The sequence below is a fragment of the Misgurnus anguillicaudatus genome, chromosome 6, assembly GCF_027580225.2.
Source record: "Misgurnus anguillicaudatus chromosome 6, ASM2758022v2, whole genome shotgun sequence".
Classification (NCBI taxonomy): Eukaryota; Metazoa; Chordata; class Actinopteri; order Cypriniformes; family Cobitidae; genus Misgurnus; species Misgurnus anguillicaudatus.
The window spans coordinates 12,757,970-12,779,395 of record NC_073342.2 but is presented as its reverse complement, the minus strand read 5'-3'; the positions used below and the strand labels follow the sequence as shown (position 1 = coordinate 12,779,395).

The following is a 21,426-nucleotide window of genomic DNA, read 5'->3' as shown; positions in this document are numbered from 1 at the left end:
TGACATCCGCAAAAGAGACAAAATGGCAAAGGACAAAATGAAAGCTCTGTCAGACACACAATGACATGCCACACACTCTGCCATTGAACCTGGAGACTCCGTTCTATTTCGTCAGCAGAAACACAACCACTTTTTGTTGGTTACCTGCTAAATCTATAAAACGCCTGCAGGACATTCAGAATTCAGCAGCACGTGTGCTTACATATACTTCACCACGTCAGCACATTACAGGTGTGCTTTATAGTTGGCATTGGGTACCTGTCCAGTCATGCATTGCTTTTAAAACACTTACACTAAAGCTGTGCAAGAAATAGCACCTTCTTATATTTGTGACTTAGTCAGCCAGTACGCGCCTTCTTGTTCCCTCCGGTCTATGGACTCTCTTACTCTTCAGCAGCCTCCCTGTAGATTAAAATCTATTGGGGAGAGAGCTTTCTCCTTTGCGGCACCCAGGTTTTGGAACGCGCTTCCTCTGTCTGTTAGAGATGCTCCTACATTAGCCAGCTTCAAGAAGTTGTTAAAAACACATCTATTTAAAATTGCCTACATAGACTTTTGTGATTAGTATTTTACGGTGTTGTACTGTAATGATTATTTTGTTCTTTTGTATTTTATTTGTTCTATTTATATTTTACTTGTTTTATTTTCTTTGTAGCGCTTTGGGTTTTAGAAAAGCGTATTATAAATAAAATGTATTATTTTTATTATTACAACAAACTAACAACACCATACAATGTAAAGCCACTTGTGGTCACTAAGGTCAAAGGCACCATGGTAACCGCAAAAATAAATGGACATTTTGTCACAAGGAATTGTTCTTTCTTTAAAAAACTTAAGCAGGGCACTTCAGATCCATTGTTGGATATACGTTTTGAAAACGAGATGGAAGATATTGACACGTGTAACATTTCACCGAGATATCCTACTAGATCCAATCGCAGACCTCCTGTTCGCCTCTTCGAATATGCTTAGATGTTCTAAGTAGTGAAAGTATGGTAATGGTGTACTCTTATTTGTTGAGCTTATTTATTGCATTCTGCAGAGAAGGAGGACTGGCATTTATGTTTTGGGGAAAAAGAGAGAAAAGATGACAAAATAACACAGCGGGTATCGGATTTTGCATAAAATTAAGAATGTACTTTTTAATACTGACCTGATACAATACTGATTTTGGTGGTAACTCATTTAAAAAAAGGCATTTATCACGTTTTGGAACCAAACTCTTTAAATATAAATTCTATCCCCATAACGGAAGGCCTGCCTCTCCCATCATTTGATTGTACAGTGGGAAAAATGTCCACATGTATTGACAGTCACTGACCTTAGTGAGGATGTAGTCACAGTTGCCATTAAAGCTGAAGGTTTTTCCATCAATGAACTCAGGTCCATCACATGGCGACAGTCATCAAACCTTGAACTGTTCAGATACTGCTTACAAATGTCAATCTGTGGGATTAAAATTCGTATTAGACACCCCAGGCAAAGGTAGCACTTTTTCAATACTTTTAACATTTTTACTTTTGTCATTGTACCTGGTTTTCACACTGATCGCTGGGGGAAAGTGAAACTTCCTCACAGGGTTCGGTTGATATGGACACCTTCCATGTCTCTGGATCTGAGAGGTATAACACGTCATGTTAATCATACTGGCAAGATTCCATCTCCACAGCCATCTACATCTTCATTCACTCCTTCCACTCGCTCACATTCCCCTGAATACTGATCAACATCACCTGTGCCCAATCACCATACCCCTTTAAAACACTCACCTGCTCACTCAGTCATCGTCTGGTCTCATCACTGATCACTAGACTCTGCTCCACTTACATGATCGCTCCATACCGCCCAGTCTGACCATCATCCGTTTCCTGCAAACAAGGACTTTATTATTTGAAGTTAAGTTACTCACCAGTTTACTTTTATACCGTGTGTGTTTATCAATTAAGAAAATTTCTACTTACATCCAGTCTGATTCACAGCATGACACATACAGGTGATCTATTTATAAAGTTGACATATGAAGATGGCTTTTGTTGACCTTGAATATGTGTTTGCCAAATGCACAGAAGCTTAAAAAATACTTACTGTATTTAAAACAAGTAAAAAAAGGTGTTTCCCTGATTTACCTTAAATTAGTTAATTCATGTCATCAGTCTTGTTGCCATTGAATTTTTCTCATGTGTGACCTCTGTACTTCTCAGCAAGGTGAATCTGAAGATATTATTTATGTTTATTTAGCTTATTTATGGCTAAAATATTGTTTAATATTAGCAAAAAATGCTGGGTTATTTCAACTCAAGGTTGGGTCGAAAAGACCCAACAATGCTTAAAACCAAAGGTTTATTCATCTTTATGATGGCAAGGACACCCAAATTTATGTAATTTTTGCAAGGAACCCATGGGCAGGGCTCATCCCTTTTTGCCCCATTGTGGGATTGAAAATAATCCTGTATTTTATCAAGTGTAAATATAACAATGGATTCCCAGTATAATTGTTACAGTACTGTATGCTACCCTAGGACAAAATTCTAATGTAACTTTTGAAGCCTAATTTTGCATCTGTAATCATTTAACTTTCTTCAATATTTGATTTAATGCTGTCTAAAATCAATATCCTGCTTGATGTTTGCATAATTGGTTTTATTACTAAGAGCAAACATGAGGATGAAAGGGTGTGTGTTTATGGGTGCACTTATACCAAGGAGTACAGAAGTACCAAGAGGCAAAACTCAGTGGCAATTTTGACACTAGATCACTAGATGGCACTGCTGTCCCGCTGTTGCCATTTTGGACTGAAGCGCACGGCTTAAATAGCGGCATGCAGGTGTACAATAGTGGGTGCAGGGAAGTTGTGTGTGAATTGAAAAAGTGCAAAACCACTCTTGTATACATGGTGAAACTACTCAATAGTGTCAGAATCCATCATGTAATATTACGGACCCAAAATCGACAAATCTCACAGCCCAAACAGAAGCGCAACAGAAATTAAATTTAAAGCTAAGTCATCTATAAATCTGTACATTAACTCTCTCTTAATGTATCAAATGTAACGTGTTGTACAAAGTTTTTAGCAGTCAGGATTAATTAAACGATGTAATAATTAAATAAAACTAAAGACTAAAACATATAGGGGCGGTTTCCCGGACAGGGATTAGACTAGTCCTAGACTAAAATAAATGTAAGAGCTGTCCAAACTGAAAACAACTTGCACTGACATATCTTAAATACATCAGTGCCCTTTGTTTTGCCTCAAAATGCACATAATAATGTTTTTAGTACTGTATGTTTCTTAAAACTAGTTATATTTCCCAATTAAACTCAGGTCTATTCCTGGCTTAAGATAATCCCTGTCCGGGAAACTGCCCCATAGGGGTGGTTTCCCAGACAGGGATTAGCTTAAGCCAGAAAATATAACTAGTTTTAACAAACATGCTTTACTAAAAACATTACTTGTGTGCATTTTGAGGCAAAACAAAGGGCACTGATGTATTTTTAGATATGTCAATGCAAGTTATTTTCAGTTTGGACAGCTCTTACATTTATTTTAGTCTAGGAATAGTCTAATCCCTGTCCGGAAAACCGCCCCATAGAATAGCTAATATACTTCCATTGTCATTCTGTTTGTAGTAAATGTGTGCACCTTATGTTTGCACAGTGTCTGATTTGTTGTTTGTAATGCAGGCAGAAATGATATGGTGATCTACTTACCATCACCAGTTTTATTACTGTTAATTTTGTGATGATCTTTTATTACTATTATATATGCTCTCTTGACTAATGTGTTGTCCCTTTCACATATTCACTGTTCATTGTGTTTTGGTTTTTTCAAGGAATTTGTCAATCCTTTCAAGAGGAACATGGGCTGTTGTTAATAATACCTTTATTTTATAGAGCGCCTTTAAAAGTTGTTTTCTCAAAGCGCTTTACAGAGAATACAACACATTAAAATACAAAAAATATAGATAATGGAAATAATAAATAAAATAAAATAATCAAGTAAAAGCAATCCTAAAATAGAATGTTTTAAGAAGAGATTTAAAAGTCTTTAAAGTATTTGCTTCACTTATGTCAGCTGGAAGAGAGTTCCAAAGCTTCTGAACAAAAGGCTCAAATGACAGCGACGCATCAAAAATGACACCAAGATTTTTTAGTTTGGTTTGAAACGCCAGGGTGACACCATCAACAGACGGGGTGAGCGAACCATCAGGATTTTGCAGTTGATGAGGAGAGCCTAGGAGCATAATGTCCGTTTTAGAGCCATTTAAGGACAGAAAATTATTAGACATCCAAATCTTGATCTCAGTGATACAGTTAGAAAGATGTCCACATTTTGACCTGGCCTTGAATGGATATAAATCTGCGTATCAGCAGCATAAAAGTGATAGTTAAGGTCTAGAGATCTAAGTAGTTGACCAAGTGGATAAATATACATACTAAAAAGTAAGGGACCCAGTACTGACCCCTGTGGGACACCCGTATGTACAGAACCAACTTTGGACCTATGGCCACCCATAAAAACAAATTGACTGTGGTCAGTAAAATAAGACATAAACCAGCCTTGAATGGTCTCTGACAAACCAAATACAGTTTCCAGATGATTAAGTAACAATGCATGATCAACAGTATCGAAGGCAGAACTAAGATCCAAGAGAATGAGAAGAGACAGGGAGCGCGAGTCGGAAGCTATTAGCAAGTCATTAGTTACTTTAAACAACGCAGTCTCTGTGCTGTGCAGTTTCCGAAACCCAGATTGATGGGGCTCAAATAAACTCTTTTCAATTAGGTGATTGTTCAATTGGGCCGCAACCATACCCTCTAAGATTTTAGCTGGAAGATTAGAAATTGGGGGATAATTTGAAAGAACGTTCACATCAGAATTTTGCCTTTTTAAGATGGGAGTGACAGCAGCAGTTTTAAGTGCTGTTGGCACCATACCTGTTGACAAGGAGTCATTTATTATAGCAAGAACTGAGGGACATAATGGATCAAAGCAAGATTTAAATAGACTAAAAGGCATAGGATCAAGTATGCAGGTGGAAGCTTTCATACGAGTAACCTGCTTGCAGAGTAACTCAGATTGTAATGCAGTAAATTTGTTACTTGTTACTTGTGTTTTAAAATTGTGCTGTGTATGAAAACGGGAGTTATCCCCAAAAGTTATTGGGGTAAATAAAAGGCCTATTTGACAGCCTCATGCTCTTTGATGAAATTGATCCAAAAGCATTATTTTGTACATTATTCAAGATGCCGTTTTAGTTTAGTCTATAGAGAAAACTAGAAACAACTATTTAGTTCCCTTAACCGCTTTTGAATAGGGAATTATCACACTGATACATAATACTTCCGCTTTCAGCGATCTATGTGCATGTTCACTTTCGATGACTCATCAATCTGGCGAAAGCTTAATGGACAACTCTAAATTTACTTATACTGCATCCCTGTTAAATTATGTTCTGACATACATCGACTTACAGATCAACACCCATCACAGCCCGCTCCAAAGTGGACAAGGGATACAGTTTCTTCTAGCCAATTAATGCTTGTCTGCTAGCACTACCATTAGTGTAGTCTGATTCACAAAAGTGCCGGCTACAAACAAACGTGCTACCTTGTTTTATTTTAAAGTTTGGCTCTTCATCCCGGCAAACCGCATTAATCCAATTCTTCCTTAGACTCAATTCAGTTAGGAATCTATGAAAAATTAAGTAGGGTTGTTTGTTCGACTTACAAAGTGGAACAGAGCAGTGACATCTGGCCTTTGTTTCAGCCATTGTTGAACTGCCCTGGAAGTGGACATGCACAAAGTTGACAAGTCCTGCCCACAAAAGCCGGAAGCGTGATAATCCCCTATTAGAACTGTGTTGCGTTCAGACCAAGATGGCGGAGCTGCAGCTCTGTGCATGGGTGCGTTTGTTACAATGAAACATTCTGTTGAGTTTTGCCTCTTGGTACTTTAATACTCTTTGATTATACACTAGATAAAAAATGCATGACTTAACACTGTTTTCAAAAAGCATAATCTGTAATGTAGCTTACCACCATACAGTGATCTCCTTCCTCCCAAATAACAGTCACTCCATATTTGGAGATCTTAACACTCTATGAGACTCTCTCGATGTTAATTTAATTCTGACTCATGGGAATAGATACCCTGCAAGAAGAAATTATAAAAAAATATATTTATATAGAGAAAAATAAAATTATGTAACCCTACATTACATAACTGTAATATATAGAAACAAATATTGTGTAGTGCAAACAAATATGTAAAACATTAGAAATAATATTTTATAACAAACTTTCGTGTGAATTATACACAGTATATGTTGTTTTTACCAAACGTTTTAGTATATAATTTTAAATAGTAAAATGTTTTGAAAACTTTATATGAACCCTTTATATGAATCCATTTTGAAAAAGTGTATTTTAGGTGGTGTTTTATGTATGGATAAGGCAAAACATTTTCTACAAGCTTTGTAGTTTATGTTTGCAGTTTATGAATAAGTGCATTAAGGATCGATTGATGATAAATTACATATTGGCTAGTTTTCATTTTAAGTAAACCATTATTTTAAATGAGTCTTTTATTTTTGGAAAAAGTACATTATTTTCTTTCAGTATTTCTTTCAGTACAGAACTGTAGTTCCTTCAGTACTTTTGGACTCTGTATTTTTGTTTCTTTTTTCTTTTTTATTCAATTCGGAAAAACTTCGCAAACAAACAAATTGTATTAATACATTTTCTAAAAGACAAGGAGTCATCTACTTTTGTGAACTTAGCTCAGAGAAAACAACCACGGGGAAGTCTTCTGCCAGTCTTGTCTGAGGTTGAAATAATCTTATGGCGCTTTCCATTTCATAGTACCCCAAGGTTGGGTCAGCTTATTCTTGGAGGCTTTTCCACTGGGTGCAGTATGTAGTATCCAATACTTTATTTAGTACCACCTGGCTGGGGTTCCAAGTGACATGAGCTGATACCAAAATGTGAGGTGAAAAAAATGTAGATCACTGATTGGTCTGACTAGCGTCATCGCTATTGTTTTAGCGTCTCGAGTAAACCTGTTCTCATCTGTGCTTTGCTGTAAGTTCCCAAACTCCCTTTTAGTGATAAAAACATCCACAGGTTCAGTATCAGGAACACCATACCAGTTTTTTTCCAGACTTGAAGTTTGTGACGCGCACGTTAGCATATATGCTTTAATGCAACTTAAATGAGGCTCAGCGGAGCACGTCGACTGACGCCACAGGTGTTTGTACAGAAACTGTCATGTGAGACAGAGGTAGTGATAAACGCGATGTGCAAACATCTATTTGTGGTGGTCAATTTTAATTTTGTGAGAAATAAATTATTTATGGGGATGTATGGGGCATTCCAACATTGCCCTCACTTCCCAGCCAACATTGACATGTGGGCCCCACGTGGGTCCCATCTGGGCAGCATGGGTTACATGTGGGCATGGGCTTCACATGGGCAATGTATGTGGGTCCCATGTGGGTTTCCTATGTGGGCCCCATATGGGTTTGCCCATGTGGGATAATAATGTGGGCCCCTCATGGCACCTATGTGGGCAAAACAATTTTATGCTTGAAATACATCTTTATACATTTACAATCTTAAAATAATAACTTTTGGTTGATTGTCACTTTTAAACAAATAGCAAATAATATAACAAATATGATTTGATCAGTATAAAACATTTTAAATAAAAATGCATTATGTTTTACATTTAATTAACATTGATATGTGGCCACACATGTGTCCCAAATGGGCAACATGGGTTTCATGTGGCCATGGGCTTAACATGGGCAATATATATGGGTCCCATGTGGGTTGACTATGTGGGTCCCATGTGGGTTTCCCTATGTGGGCCCCATATAGGTTTGCCCATGTGGGATAATAATGTGGGGCCCTCATGGCACCTATGTGGGCAAAACATTTTATGCTTAAAATACATTTTATATACATTTAAACTCTTAAAATTATTACTTTTGGTTTATAGTCACTTTTATACAAAGAGCAAATAATATCACAGATAGGATATGATCAGTATAAAACATTTTAAATAAAAATGCATTATTGTTAACATTTATTTGTGATATTTGTAATGTTTACCTGCCAATTATAAATTTTAATTTGCACAGCTGAGCATGAGTGAAAATAAGAAATGTCAGAAAGTTCATCAGTTTGATAAGTGTGTTAATTAAAGAAATGTTTCAAACATTCTGAAAGGAGTCTGATTATTGGAGTCAGGTGTTTCATATAAGGAGACCTCATTACGATCTGCTCACTGCAACGACACATTACGCTTGACAAAGTAGTCCTGCTTCAAATGTTTTTAATTGTGATTTTTATCACATAATATAATATCATATTTTAAATAATGTTTGCTAAAATAGGCAGACTTTTAAAATTACAACTATAAAGATGATAAACATTTAAACTACAAGAATTTCCGCTCAGGCGCAAGGATACGGTTTCTATCGGAGCAGCAGGAGTCTCTCACAACTGTTACACTTGTAATTTATCCTGAGTTGTGTTTTTAGAAAATGTAATACTACGGTACAAGTTCACAGACTGCACAGGGATGAATCAAAGCAAACGTGCAAGGACATTTAATGAGTTTGGCTGTGGATGCTTTAGAAGTTCTTCATAAAACGTTTGAGCAAAGATTACTTGATGATCAGAAGACCATCTCCAGAAGAGTGAGCAATGTTTGTGTTGTTTTTGAGTTCGAAGTATTTTAAGAGTTTGACTTCTTTCAATGCTTATTTTTAGTGTTATGTTAAATTGTTAGTCATTACCTGCCTTAGCAGTTTTGAAATGTTCATGATTATTTTAGCATTGTATTGTTATAAATTGACAATTACGTATTTTAATATATTGAACCTTTACAGTTTTTTATTTCTCATATTGCACCTCCTTCATGTTTTGTGATGTTACAGATGAATGAACTGTTGAATATTTATGCTGAAATCTGATATTTACCGAACTGAAATGATTTGCTTTTATCGGTTTTCAATTTAAAACAAATATATTATTTAAGTAAATTACAATTAAGCATTAAAAGTATAATTATTTCATAATAACGGACCAGTCCAGTACCCATTAAAAATTCATTCCGGGCCCTGATATGTAACGTGGGCTTCATTACGTGGATGCAATATGGGCCCCACGTGTGCTGCCCACGTGGGCCCCACATAGGCCCCACTCAGTTTCTATATCAAATTTATGTGGGCAACCCAGGTGGGGCCACAATGGAACCCATGGACAAACCCATGTACAGCCCACATTGGAAGCCCATATAGGGCCCACATGGGCCCCATGTGTGTTGCCCAGCTGGGCCCCACATAAGCCCCACTCAGTTTCTATATCAAATTCATGTGGGCAACCCACGTGGGGCCATAGTGGAACCCATGGACAAACCCATATAGGGCCCACATAGGAAGCCCATGTGGGGTCCCTTGCAATGTTGGCTGGGTTGTATCATGTCACAGCAGTAGGCAGCGCAAATATAACAACACACCTTTAATCCCTCCCACTGTGTTATTACAAAATGTAGGGGAGAGCTGGGCACAACCTAACGCTTTTTGGTTTTGGCTCAATCATTAAAAAATATTTGAGTTTGATTACACTGAAAAAAAGGATTCATTGAATTTAATCAATTTTTTAAAGGTAAGTGGTTGCAATCAATTTATTTCAGCTACATTTAAACAAAAAAGATTAGTAAAGTAAAATAAAATATAAAACTTTTGTTTAAATGTAGCTTAAATAAATTGATTGCAACTACTTACCTTAAAAAATGATTAAATTCAATTAATCTTTTTTTTCAGAGTAATTATATTTTGACACAAGCAACGCACACATCTCTGCTACAAATGACCATTTAAAGTTTGTTTCTATTACTTACCATTTTTGGACAATTACACCAAACGTGACAGAAGTGCAAACATTACAACTTACACTGAAAAAACGAACTTTTTGGTGTAGTAATATTTATTAGATTAACTCTCATAATTTCTACATAATAATATTAACATTTATTGAGAACTAGATTTTCCTAAGTAAAATGATGATAAATACACAATTAATTCATGTAAAAAATGAACTGTGTGGGAATAGACCAGTTCAAGAGATGTAAACAACACTGGTCCAGAAGCACTTCCTGTTTCCGTTTTTTAACACTAGATAAACGTTGGGATAAAATAAACCAACAGAACATATAAACCTGAATTAACTGAAGTTAAACAAACATCTTAAAGATAATAATATATGTGAAATAAAAAAATAACTGTCACAAACTGTAACAGGAAGTGTTTTTGGACCAGCGTTGTTTACATCATTTGAACTGGTCTATAGTAAGTCTTATTAGATATTTTCTTGTATTATTTAACTGTTTTTTATAAAACGGTTAGTTCCAATCCTTGATTCTGATTGGTCAGTAGGTGTGCTTTATTCACGATAAAACACTGCTATGACCGCTTCACCCAACGGTTCTATTTAATATCACTGCGCCCTTAGCAACACCCTTAGCACTATTTATCCCTCATCTAACCATAGTTCAATTAAAAGATACAAATGTCTAAATATGTGAGAAAAAGCTGCATGATTATGACAAATTTTTTTTTATATATTACACAGTTTGTAAAAAACATACTAAAGTCTCAAAATCAAAGTCTGTTTTAAGCCATTAATTTCATTATGATTTTATTCTTTGACATGACCCTTATTCAATCAATATTAAAGATATGAACAAAAATAAATTTTGACAGAATTTTTGATAAGACACATTTATTTTTTTGGCAGCCAGCAATCATTAGTGTGTAGCCTATTTAAAACAATGGCAAGAATTATCATTACAACTAACCCTGCTGGGTGAAAATATTTTCAAGCCTACCAAAAAATTTGCTAAGAGCTGCAGACATATTTCAAAATTATGTTATGTTTTAGTCAGTATCTTACACACCCAACATAGAAACCAAAAAACATATGATGAAAAAATGTACTTGCATGCCACCAAAACACGGTCCGTGTTACAACTAACCCCACATTAGTTTTTCCCCTGCGCACTCCTACATTATAATCTTCGCTCTTATGACATGTTGTATATCTTTGTTTTTTCGGGTCTGCACGGAGCTTGGAAAGAATTATATAAGCATAGCGCTTTTGTTGCTTACTCTACAAAGTATTTTAGTCATTAAGCAGTTTTCAGGTACCCTGGTTACATTTTTTGTTGTACTTTGTACTTTGTCTTTGGTATTTGTTGCTGCTCTATTTGCCAGGTCACATTGTTTTGTAGAGTCATTGCTTATGGCATTAGCGGTCGTGTAATGATTAGTTTAACTAGATATTCATACAATTGTCTAAACAGAAAAGGCGCAACACAGTAAAGGACAATCTTATTTACACCTTTCAAAAATGTAAAGATAAACTCACAGGTCGTCCATGAAGATGTTGCCTTGACTAAATTTGATGGATGTCATGTCCCCTCCAGCTCTGTGACTGAAGTACCTGAGCCATTCACATTCATGATGTTAAAATCTGAGACAGGTGCATCACACATCACTGCCAGAATGTGGTTACATGTGTCAGCCATTTGTAAGAAATGACCATCAAAGGTCTTGAAGTGAAAATTTCCCCAAATTGTTCAACCTGACGTTGTCACCAAATTTGGCACAGTGGGGAAGACTGAAAACAGAAGACAAAGGAAATTGTCAATATTTTGCCATATTCTTAAAGCTACTCTAAAAAGTAAAAGTTGGATTCATTTTACTTCAATTGAAACTTTTAAAGTTTTTCAGCTTGGTTGGAAACAATTGGAAATGTTTAAATATTTTAGAATTTTTTTTACATTTCACCTAAAAATTTTTTACTTAAAGTAAGAACTTTTAATTTAAAAAACACAAATTTTGAGTAAGTTTATAAGTGTATAAGTGTAGCATATTTTTTACAGTGTAGTATAAATGATAATAAGATTAATATTGAGTACTCTTGTTAAATAAATCAAACATATTAAGGAATTTATGTATTAGTTGGCAAGTTGAATTGTAGAAACAGTTGAAATGACCCATCAGAGTTTATGAGATTTACTTAAGCAGTAATTAAATGGTATTTAATGTTTAGTTACAATTAAACATATTAACCATATTAAAATCTTATTTTAAAACAAGAAACACAGTGAATTTGGAGGAGCATTGTGTTAGCAGGCAAAAGTCGATGGGTTTGAACCCACACACACTGACTAGAAAATATAATGTATAGCCTACCTTCTATGCACTGTAAGTCACTTTAGATAAAAACAAATATTGAAAATTAGTTTTTGATGAAGCAATTTCGAATGTAAAAAATGTATGCAATTTGATAAAACACTGATGTTAGTCATTAGTTTAGAATCGAGGTAGTTACCCGTTGTTGGCAAAGAACATCCACTTCTTCTGACCCCGTGTCCCCAACATCTTTCATATATCCTTGAGACAGACAGAAATGAATTTACAGTATTTTTATGCCAGAACAGTTCAAGCTCAAGCTCACCTGTTTCCAATGACTTTTATTTTGTGATCAGAGGGTGGAACGGAAGGTGGAACTCAAATTTTGCCTTGGGTCAAGTAAATGCTGGGAACCCAATAAATATTTACTTTTTTTTGGTGTTTGAGATTAAACAATCTATTTAAATGATGAGTAACACATTCTGTCAAATGATACAATTGTTATTTGTTTAAAATAAATAAGGATGTGACTCTTACCCAACATAAAATATTTTTTTCACAGGCCACCCACATTTAGCATCCTAATCAAAGCATAGAAAATTCCTAGAAAGCATGAACAGTTCTGCTTTTTATTAACAGGATATCATACTTAAAATGCCCACATATCATATTCATTTAGATGTACAGTATTGTTCAAAATAATAGCAGTACAATGTGACTAACCAGAATAATCAAGGTTTTTAGTATATTTTTTATTGCTACGTGGCAAACAAGTTACCAGTAGGTTCAGTAGATTCTCAGAAAACAAACAAGACCCAGCATTCATGATATGCATGCTCTTAAGGCTGTGCAATTGGGCAATTAGTTGAAAGGGGTGTGTTCAAAAAAATAGCAGTGTCTACCTTTTTTTTCTGGGATTTAGCAATCCTGTGAATCACTAAACTAATATTTAGTTGTATGACCACAGTTTTTTAAAACTGCTTGACATCTGTGTGGCATGGAGTCAACCAACTTGTGGCACCTCTCAGCTGTTATTCCACTCCATGATTCTTTAACAACATTCCACAATTCATTCACATTTCTTGGTTTTGCTTCAGAAACAGCATTTTTGATATCACCCCACAAGTTCTCAATTGGATTAAGGTCTGGAGATTGGGCTGGCCACTCTATAACATAAATTTTGTTGGTTTGGAACCAAGACTTTGCCTGGTTACTAGTGTGTTTTGGGTCATTGTCTTGTTGAAACAACCATTTCAAGGGCATGTCCTCTTCAGCATAGGGCAACATGACCTCTTCAAGTATTTTAACATATGCAAACTGATCCATGATCCCTGGTATGCGATAAATAGGCCCAACACCAAAGTAGGAGAAACATGCCCATATCATGATGCTTGCACCTCCATGCTTCACTGTCTTCACTGTGGCTTGAATTCAGGGTTTGGGGGTCGTCTCACAAACTGCCTGTGGCCCTTGGACCCAAAAAGAACAATTTTACTCTCATCAGTCCACAAAATGTTCCTCCATTTCTCTTTAGGCCAGTTGATGTGTTCATTGGCAAATTGTAACCTCTTCTGCACATGCCTTTTTTTAACAGAGGGACTTTGCGGGGGATTCTTGAAAATAGATTAGCTTCACACAGACGTCTTCTAACTGTCACAGTACTTACAGGTAACTCCAGACTGTCTTTGATCATCCTGGAGGTGATCATTGGCTGAGCCTTTGCCATTCTGGTTATTCTTCTATCCATTTTGATGGTTGTCTTCCGTTTTCTTCCACGTCTCTCTGGTTTTGCTCTCCATTTTAAGGCATTGGAGATCATTTTAGCTGAACAGCCTATCATTTTTTGCACCTCTTTATAGGTTTTCCCCTCTCCAATCAACTTTTTAATCAAGTACGCTGTTCTTCTGAACAATGTCTTGAACGACCCATTTTCCTCAGCTTTCAAATGCATGTTCAACAAGTGTTGGCTTCATCCTTAAATAGGGGCCACCTGATTCACACCTGTTTCTTCACAAAATTGATGACCTCAGTGATTGAATGCCACACTGCTATTTTTTTGAACACACCCCTTTCAACTAATTCAACTAATTGCCCAATTGCACAGCATTAAGAGCGTGCATATCATGAATGCTGGGTCTCATTTGTTTTCTGAGAATCTACTGAACCTACTGGTAACTTATTTGCCACGTAGCAATAAAAAAATATACTAAAAACCTTGATTATTCTGGTTAGTCACATTGTACTGCTATTATTTTGAACAATACTGTAAGTTACAGTAGATTAGCATTGTTTTTGAATAAAACATACGGCAAAGTGTACACATCTGGAAAGATCGTATTTGGAGATTGAATTGATCCATACATAATCCAAACACTTACTGTAAAGCAACTGTATAGTGAATTTAATTTTATAAAATATGTTATTTGTTGCTGTAAAATATATTATGTTTTTTTGGACAACAGTCGCGGCTGGTGACTTCTTTTTTTGAAGCGCACAATGCGAAGGTCGTCACAACATTGTCACGACTGGTTTGGCGGAGAGAACCCAAGTGCAGAAAATTGAAACTGAACATTTATTTACACAACACAACACAAAACACCCACGAGGGGGTAAAACAGGTAACATATGATGATGACACTAAACTTAACAAAGAAACAACACTAAATACTAAATAACACAGACTATGAGAACTTGATACAGGCAACACGAAGGACATGAACTAAACACCCTGTATCTTAACGAACATACGAGCACAAGACAGAGAACGAGAGGGCATTATAAAGACATCAACTCAAATGGGGAACAGGTGCAAATCATTACATAATTAAACGGGAGCACACAAGGGAGTGGGGTAAAAGTGACAAAACACTGGGAAAACGTGGCAACAACACACAATGTGACTCCATGTGTCCCCACACAAAACACAGTACTGCCATGATCTTGCCATGTGAAATCAGACCTGAATCTAACACAAAGGTCTGGCAAGACCATGACAGTGACAAGACACTGGGAACACATGGAAGCCACACAGAATATCACTCCACGTGTCCCCACACAGAACACAGTACTCCCATGATCTTGCCATATGAACTGAATCTAACACAAAGGTCTGGCAAGACCATGACAAACATGTATGTAGCCCATCGTGTGTTGTTCGTAATTTCAAAATATTTGTTCTGCGCTTTGAGAGATTGTGTGTGCATCACGATCTTGCCAAAATAAGTGCCTGCTGCAGATGCGTGTAAAGGGTTTATGATAAAAGAGACGCTTGCGTTTGCCAGATACTCGCATAATCTCATGCGTAATCAGAGTTTACTATTAAAAAAAGGTCTAGCGTGTATTTTGGGAATGTGTCTAGCGTGTATTTTTATCATAAGCGGTTTTGACGTGTGTGCAGCAGGCACTTATTTTGACAAAACACGTGATGCACACAGGATCTCTCGACACGCAGGACACATATTTTGGAAAAGGGAACCACACATGTGACAATCCGAACACTTATTTTGATTTAGCGCATCCTCGGATGAGCAGTCACGAGCCGCCACTGTTGGACAAGCACCTCTTAAAAGTGTAATTTCACTGTTCCATTAGTTTCAGCATTGCACCCTAAGAAACGATCAAACCCAACCAATTTAGTTGTTATGTAATGCAATGCTGGATTGTCTGAGTTCATCCCTTTTTGACTTGGGAGTCTACACTCTAAAAAATGCTGGGTTATCTTCAACATAGCATTGGGTCAAAAAAGGATGAGCCCAGCCTACTGGATTGTAATTGAACATATGCAGGGTTGTTTTAACCCAATGTTGGGTCAAATATAAACATATAATTTTACATTTAGTCATTCAGCAGACACTTTTGTCCAAAGCGACTTACAAATGAGGTAAACAATAGAAGCAATTATAGCAGCACAAGAACAGCATAAGTGCACTGGAAATAGTCTCATCCAAGTCCAACACAGTATACATAGCCATGGGTTCGTTTTTTTTAAGAATGTAAAGATAGAGATCAAGAATAAAAGGAAATGAAAAAATAGTAAGTCTTATATGAGGAGGTGAGGTAATGGCGGAAGAGATTGGTTTTTAACAGATTTTTAAAGACAGCTACAGAGTCAGCAGATCATTCCACAGTTGTAGAACAACTCCAGAGAAGGTACTTGATAATGTTTTTACCTTTTTGAGATGGCACCACAAGCCGTCGCTCGGTGACAGAGCACAGGGATCGAGAGGGTATGTTGGGCTGTATAAGCAAGCAAAGGTAAGTGGGTGCTGACCCAGTGGTGGTTTTAAAGGCCAGGAGCAGAGCTTTAAATTTGATGTGAGCTGCTATAGGAAGCCAGTGTAACTTGACAAAGAGAGGAGTGACGTGCGCCCTCTTTGGCTCATTGAAGACCACTCTTGCTGCTGCATTCTGAATCATCTGTAGGGGTTTGGTTGTGCAGGCAGGAAGTCCAGCCAGTAGGGCGTTTTCCTAATATTGTAGAGAATAAATCTACAAGAGTGGGCGGTGCTGGCAACATGAGCCGTAAAGCTAAGCTGATCATCAATGACCACTCCCAGGTTTCTGGCTATCCTGGATGGCGTGATGGTCGAGGAACCTAGCTGAATGGAAAGGTTGTGATGAATCTTTGGTTCAAATCAAATGACAAGCAGTTCTATCTTTGCAAGGTTAAGCTGGAGATGATGATCCTTCATCCAGAGTGAGATGTCCTTCAGGCATGCAGAGATGCGGGCAGAAACTGGGGGTCATCAGGGTGGAAAGACAAGTGAAGTTGAGTGTCATCCGCATAGCAGTGGTAGGAAAAGCCATGTTTTCGAATGACAGAACCCAGGAATGTCAGGTATATCAAAAAGAGCAGTGGTCCAACCATGAAGCCTTGAGGCACCCTGGTATCGAGACATTGGGGTTCGGAGACGTCCTCTCTCCAGGATACCCTGAATGACCTACCTGAGAGGTACGACTTGAACCATAGAAGCGCTGTGTCCGAGACACCCATAGCCATGAGGGTCGACAGGAGTATGTGGTGATTCACCATGTTAAAAGCGGCAGCTAAATCCAGTAAGATCAGCACAGATGACTTGTAGGCTGCCCTTGACCGCTCTTGAAACCAGACTGATTGTTATCCAAAAGGTTATTTTGTGTCAAGAAAGATGAGAGCTGGTCGAACACCACACGTTCAAGAGTCTTAGTAATGAAGGGAAGAATAGAAACGGGTCTGTAGTTCTCTAGCAAAGCAGGACTGAGTGTTGGTTTCTTCAGCAGCGGGGTTGTCAGAGCCTCTTTAAATGCTGCGGGGAAGGTACCAGTAGGAGATGAATTGATAATGTGGGTGAGAGCAGGGATAACCGACGGAGAGATGGCCTGAAGGAGATGGGTGGGTATGGGATCTAGTGGGCAGGTAGTTGGATGGTTAGAAGCTAGATAAAATAGAGAAGGAGGTGAGCAAGCATGTCTCAAAGGTTTGAGCATGCGCGAGAAGTGGTGGCTTCAAGAACTGACTGCTGATAGCATTTGTCTTTTTTTCACAAAGAAGGAAGCAAAATCATCAGCTGTTAAGTCAGATGAAGGGGGGGCAGGGGGACAAAGAAGAGTAGAGAAGGTCTTGCACGAGAGTGCATGAGTCAGGTGAGTTGTTGATTTTTGAATGAATTAGGTCTTAGCAGAGGAGACATCCATGAAGAAGGAAGCAAGAACAGCCCTGAGTCTTGAGCGATGTTCATGGAGAACCTCATATAGCCAAGGGGCAGATGGTGTAGCCCGGGCTGGTCCAGATGTCAGAGGGCATAAACGGTCTAAGCAGGATGTAAGAGTGGAACATAGTGTGTCAGTGGCGTTGTCAATATCTAACAGAGAGAGTTGGTTGGGAGGGGTGAGCATGGAAGAGACCACAGAGGATAAGCGAGAGGGAGAGAGCGTGCGCAGGTTGCGCCGGAACGTGACCAATGGGGGATTGTGTGCAGTGACTGGGGGAGTTAGGTCGAGCTCAAGAGTGAGGAGGGAGTGATCAGATGTGTGTAGTGGGGTAACCTGGGTGTGGTAAGTAGAACAGCAACGTGTGTAAATAAGATCTAAAAGATTACCAGACCTGTGGGTTGGTGAAGTAGGGACTAGCTTTAGGTCAATCGATGCAGTAAGGTGTTGAAGTCAGTTGCCTGTGATTTCTCAAGGTGGATGTTAAAGTCACCAAGTACTACTAAAAGAGTACCATCCTCTGGAAATGAAGACTGAAGTACATCCAACTCCTCCAAGAAGTGTCCAAGTTGTCATGGGGGGCCATAGATAACTAGAAAATGGATTTTAGTAGGGTGGGTGATGGTAACAACATGCGACTCAAAAGAGCTTGTGTCATATGAGGGTGTGTGCTGTTGGAATTTCCAGTGCTTTGGAATGAGCAGACCGTTCCCTTCACCCCTTTCTGTTGTGCAAGGACTATGGGAGAAAGTGTAGTTGTTGGAAAGGGCAGCTGGAGTGGCAGTGTCCACTGGTTTAATTCATGTCTCAGTAAGTGCTAGAACAAAGAGACCAGAATGTGAAGCAATAGCTGTAACGTTTGTTTACAGCAGATTGGCAGTTCCATAAGCCAATGGGAAAAGTCAGTGAGGCGGTGGTGGATGGAGAGAGTGCGGAGGTTATTAGCATTTAGCCGGCGTGATACAACTGATTTACGACTTGTAGTGACAGTAGAGATTGAAAACACATAGTAAAATAGAAAATAGAAGAGAGGAGAAAGATAGAAAAATAGATAAATATAAAAAGGTTAGTACAAAAAAGTGCAATACCCTGTCGCTGTCCCTGTTTGTTGGAGTCGCGCAGGTAGAGTCGATGGTCTTTATACTCTTCAGTCTTCACGCGATGAGCCTGCTGAGGTGCACTTACTACTTAAAAAAGTGCTTGAACTGTGAACTGAAATTCAGCAGGCCACGCCCGACAACAATCAACAACTAAGTTAGTGGCCGAAACTAATACACTAACACACCCGAGGATGCACGGGAACAAGCGCGATCACAGCACGTGAGACAAAGGTAAACAAGAGAGCATTTCTTAGCAACGAAACTGCTCCTAAAACTTCACAAGTCTAAAAACAAATACACTTACATGTTTCTGTAGACTCCTGTTGATAACTGCTTCACCTCTATTTTAACATAGCTGCTGTGCTCATCCCTTTTTTGACCCAATCCTTGGGTTGAAAATAACACAGCATTTTTTTTATGTACAGGTAAGTGCATCTGTGATGAGTTTTATATAATTTACTGAATTTAAGCAATTTACTTTGATAGCGTTTAATCCCAGCGTTGGGTCAAAAAGGATCGAGCCCAGCATAGGTTAAATCAGTATTTCTGAAACTTCAGCATGTGGCCCCCCTTGGGTACGGTGCATCCCTTTGCAGCCCCCCAAACAAAATTTATGACATAAAACATTAAACATCAGATTTTGACTGATCTGTATCAAAGAATATTAAAGAAACTAATTTAGTTTAGTTAACAGGTTCTGGAGGTTTATTAAATGTGTAGATTAAGTAAATTGAAATTAAGATGTACAAGTGGATGTAAGAAATACAATAAGTAACAGCAACTTATTTTTAAGGATATACAATGTTACATGTTTTGATTTTGCGAAATAAAATAACGCAATTGGTTTCCTCAGTTGAATAAACTTAATATGATGTGTTGTGCAGTGTTTGATATCCCTGAGTTCATTGTAGTTCATAGTAGTGGATACAACAGCAAACATCTGTGGCAAACGTCTGTGTACATAAAAATGAGCATCCTAAAATATGATATTTGATGTGTCATTTCCTTTTTAATATTGTAATGTAAACTGATACTTCCAAGAAATACTGGCACTGTATGTGTTCTTTAAACAACAGACTACACCTTCTGGACAGATACGCCTTAATATAATGGTACACCTTAATATTACTGTAAGGTAATTTATACAATGTTAGAGGTAATTAGTGGGTGTGCAAACTGAACAGACATAAATTATGACTAGATTTAATTTGTCTTTTATATGATATTAAATTATAGGAAATAGATTTGCTAACAAACATTTAAATAATATGCACTTAAATTAGGTTTATATTTAAACAAGCTTACAGGACATTCATGGTGTACATTTTATTGATTTGTGTGTTCCTTGGCAATAGTGCATACCAGTTCAATGACAAGAAGACTAGAAATTTGTCTTTATAAAATATTTAAAACATTCATCATATGTTCTAAAAAAGAGTTATGATGGCCTTGATCAAAACCAGAAAACAAAATTCTGTCAAAAACAGATTAATTTCAATTGTTCAATTTGCAGTAAATAATTTCACAAATAGGTTGTTATTATAATTTCTAAATTTGTCTGTCTCAATACTGTTGTACTGTAGGCAAGTCCTATTTCCAGAATTCACAAATATGCTGTTGTTATTACAATGGCATCTGATGCAAGTGACATTTTCCAGATTTTTTTGGGGGGAGAAAGTTTAATATTTGTACCTGCTAACACAACAAATAATTACTAACATACAAATGAAACAAACCTGATTGTTTACATTCTCAGTGTTTGATCCTGATCATAGAGGCTGGTATTAAGATGCGTTTTGACAGGTGACAAAGACATGTGTAAATGGGGTAAAAGTTTTGAGCTTGTCCACATCCAGAGGTAGCTGAAAATGCATTCAAAAGACAACCTACTCTCTGCCTATTGGTCTAATGTGTTTTATCATTGGACCTGACTTCTAGCGTGAACCCACTGTGTTCGGCACTGTCTTTAGGATTTCATTATTAAAACTAAAGCAACTGTTCTACACTTCTTTTCCGTCTCATTTTGCGAGCTTGTAACAGTTGCACAAGTTTTTTCATCAATTGCTCTAAAATACTAATTTAAATCAATCACACAAAATTATGAAAAAAAGTTTGCTTAATCGAAGAGGTATCTTTAACTTTTTTACTAACTGAAAAGGCAGAAACATGACATTGTATCGACCTTGTAATCGAAGAGGTATCAGGAAATCAGGAAGATTTTAGCTGTTGCTGTTTATTTTGCTTTATTGTAATCATCATTCATTTTGGCATTTAGTATGTATCATTCAATTATAGAGAGGATGAAGCAGGAAAAAGGAATACAGTTCCCCAAATTACCTTAGCACCCTTTTAAAGTCAAGTTCACCAAAGTAATGTTTGTTAATTATGCACTATAATGGCTTACATTGATTTTTAATTGCTTTCTTATTCAACAG

General features: G+C 37.3%; 2 long non-coding RNA genes and 1 pseudogene across 2 annotated transcripts; all 3 read right to left on the bottom strand.

The window, feature by feature from the left end:
* Positions 1–1,372: 1,372 nt before the first annotated feature.
* On the bottom strand, positions 1,373–3,252 carry LOC129434099 (uncharacterized). Its single transcript, XR_008640577.2, has 3 exons — positions 1,770–3,252; positions 1,533–1,615; positions 1,373–1,446 (listed from the first exon to the last, which is right to left on the bottom strand). It is a non-coding gene; the product is annotated as an uncharacterized lncRNA (long non-coding RNA).
* A 195-nt stretch (positions 3,253–3,447) lies between these two features.
* LOC129434095 (uncharacterized) lies at positions 3,448–12,542 on the bottom strand. Its single transcript, XR_008640574.2, has 5 exons — positions 12,403–12,542; positions 12,264–12,283; positions 11,434–11,685; positions 6,037–6,151; positions 3,448–4,231 (listed from the first exon to the last, which is right to left on the bottom strand). It is a non-coding gene; the product is annotated as an uncharacterized lncRNA (long non-coding RNA).
* Positions 12,543–16,319: 3,777 nt separating this feature from the next.
* On the bottom strand, positions 16,320–18,885 carry LOC141364206 (uncharacterized; annotated as a pseudogene).
* Between the last annotated feature and the right edge of the window lie 2,541 nt (positions 18,886–21,426).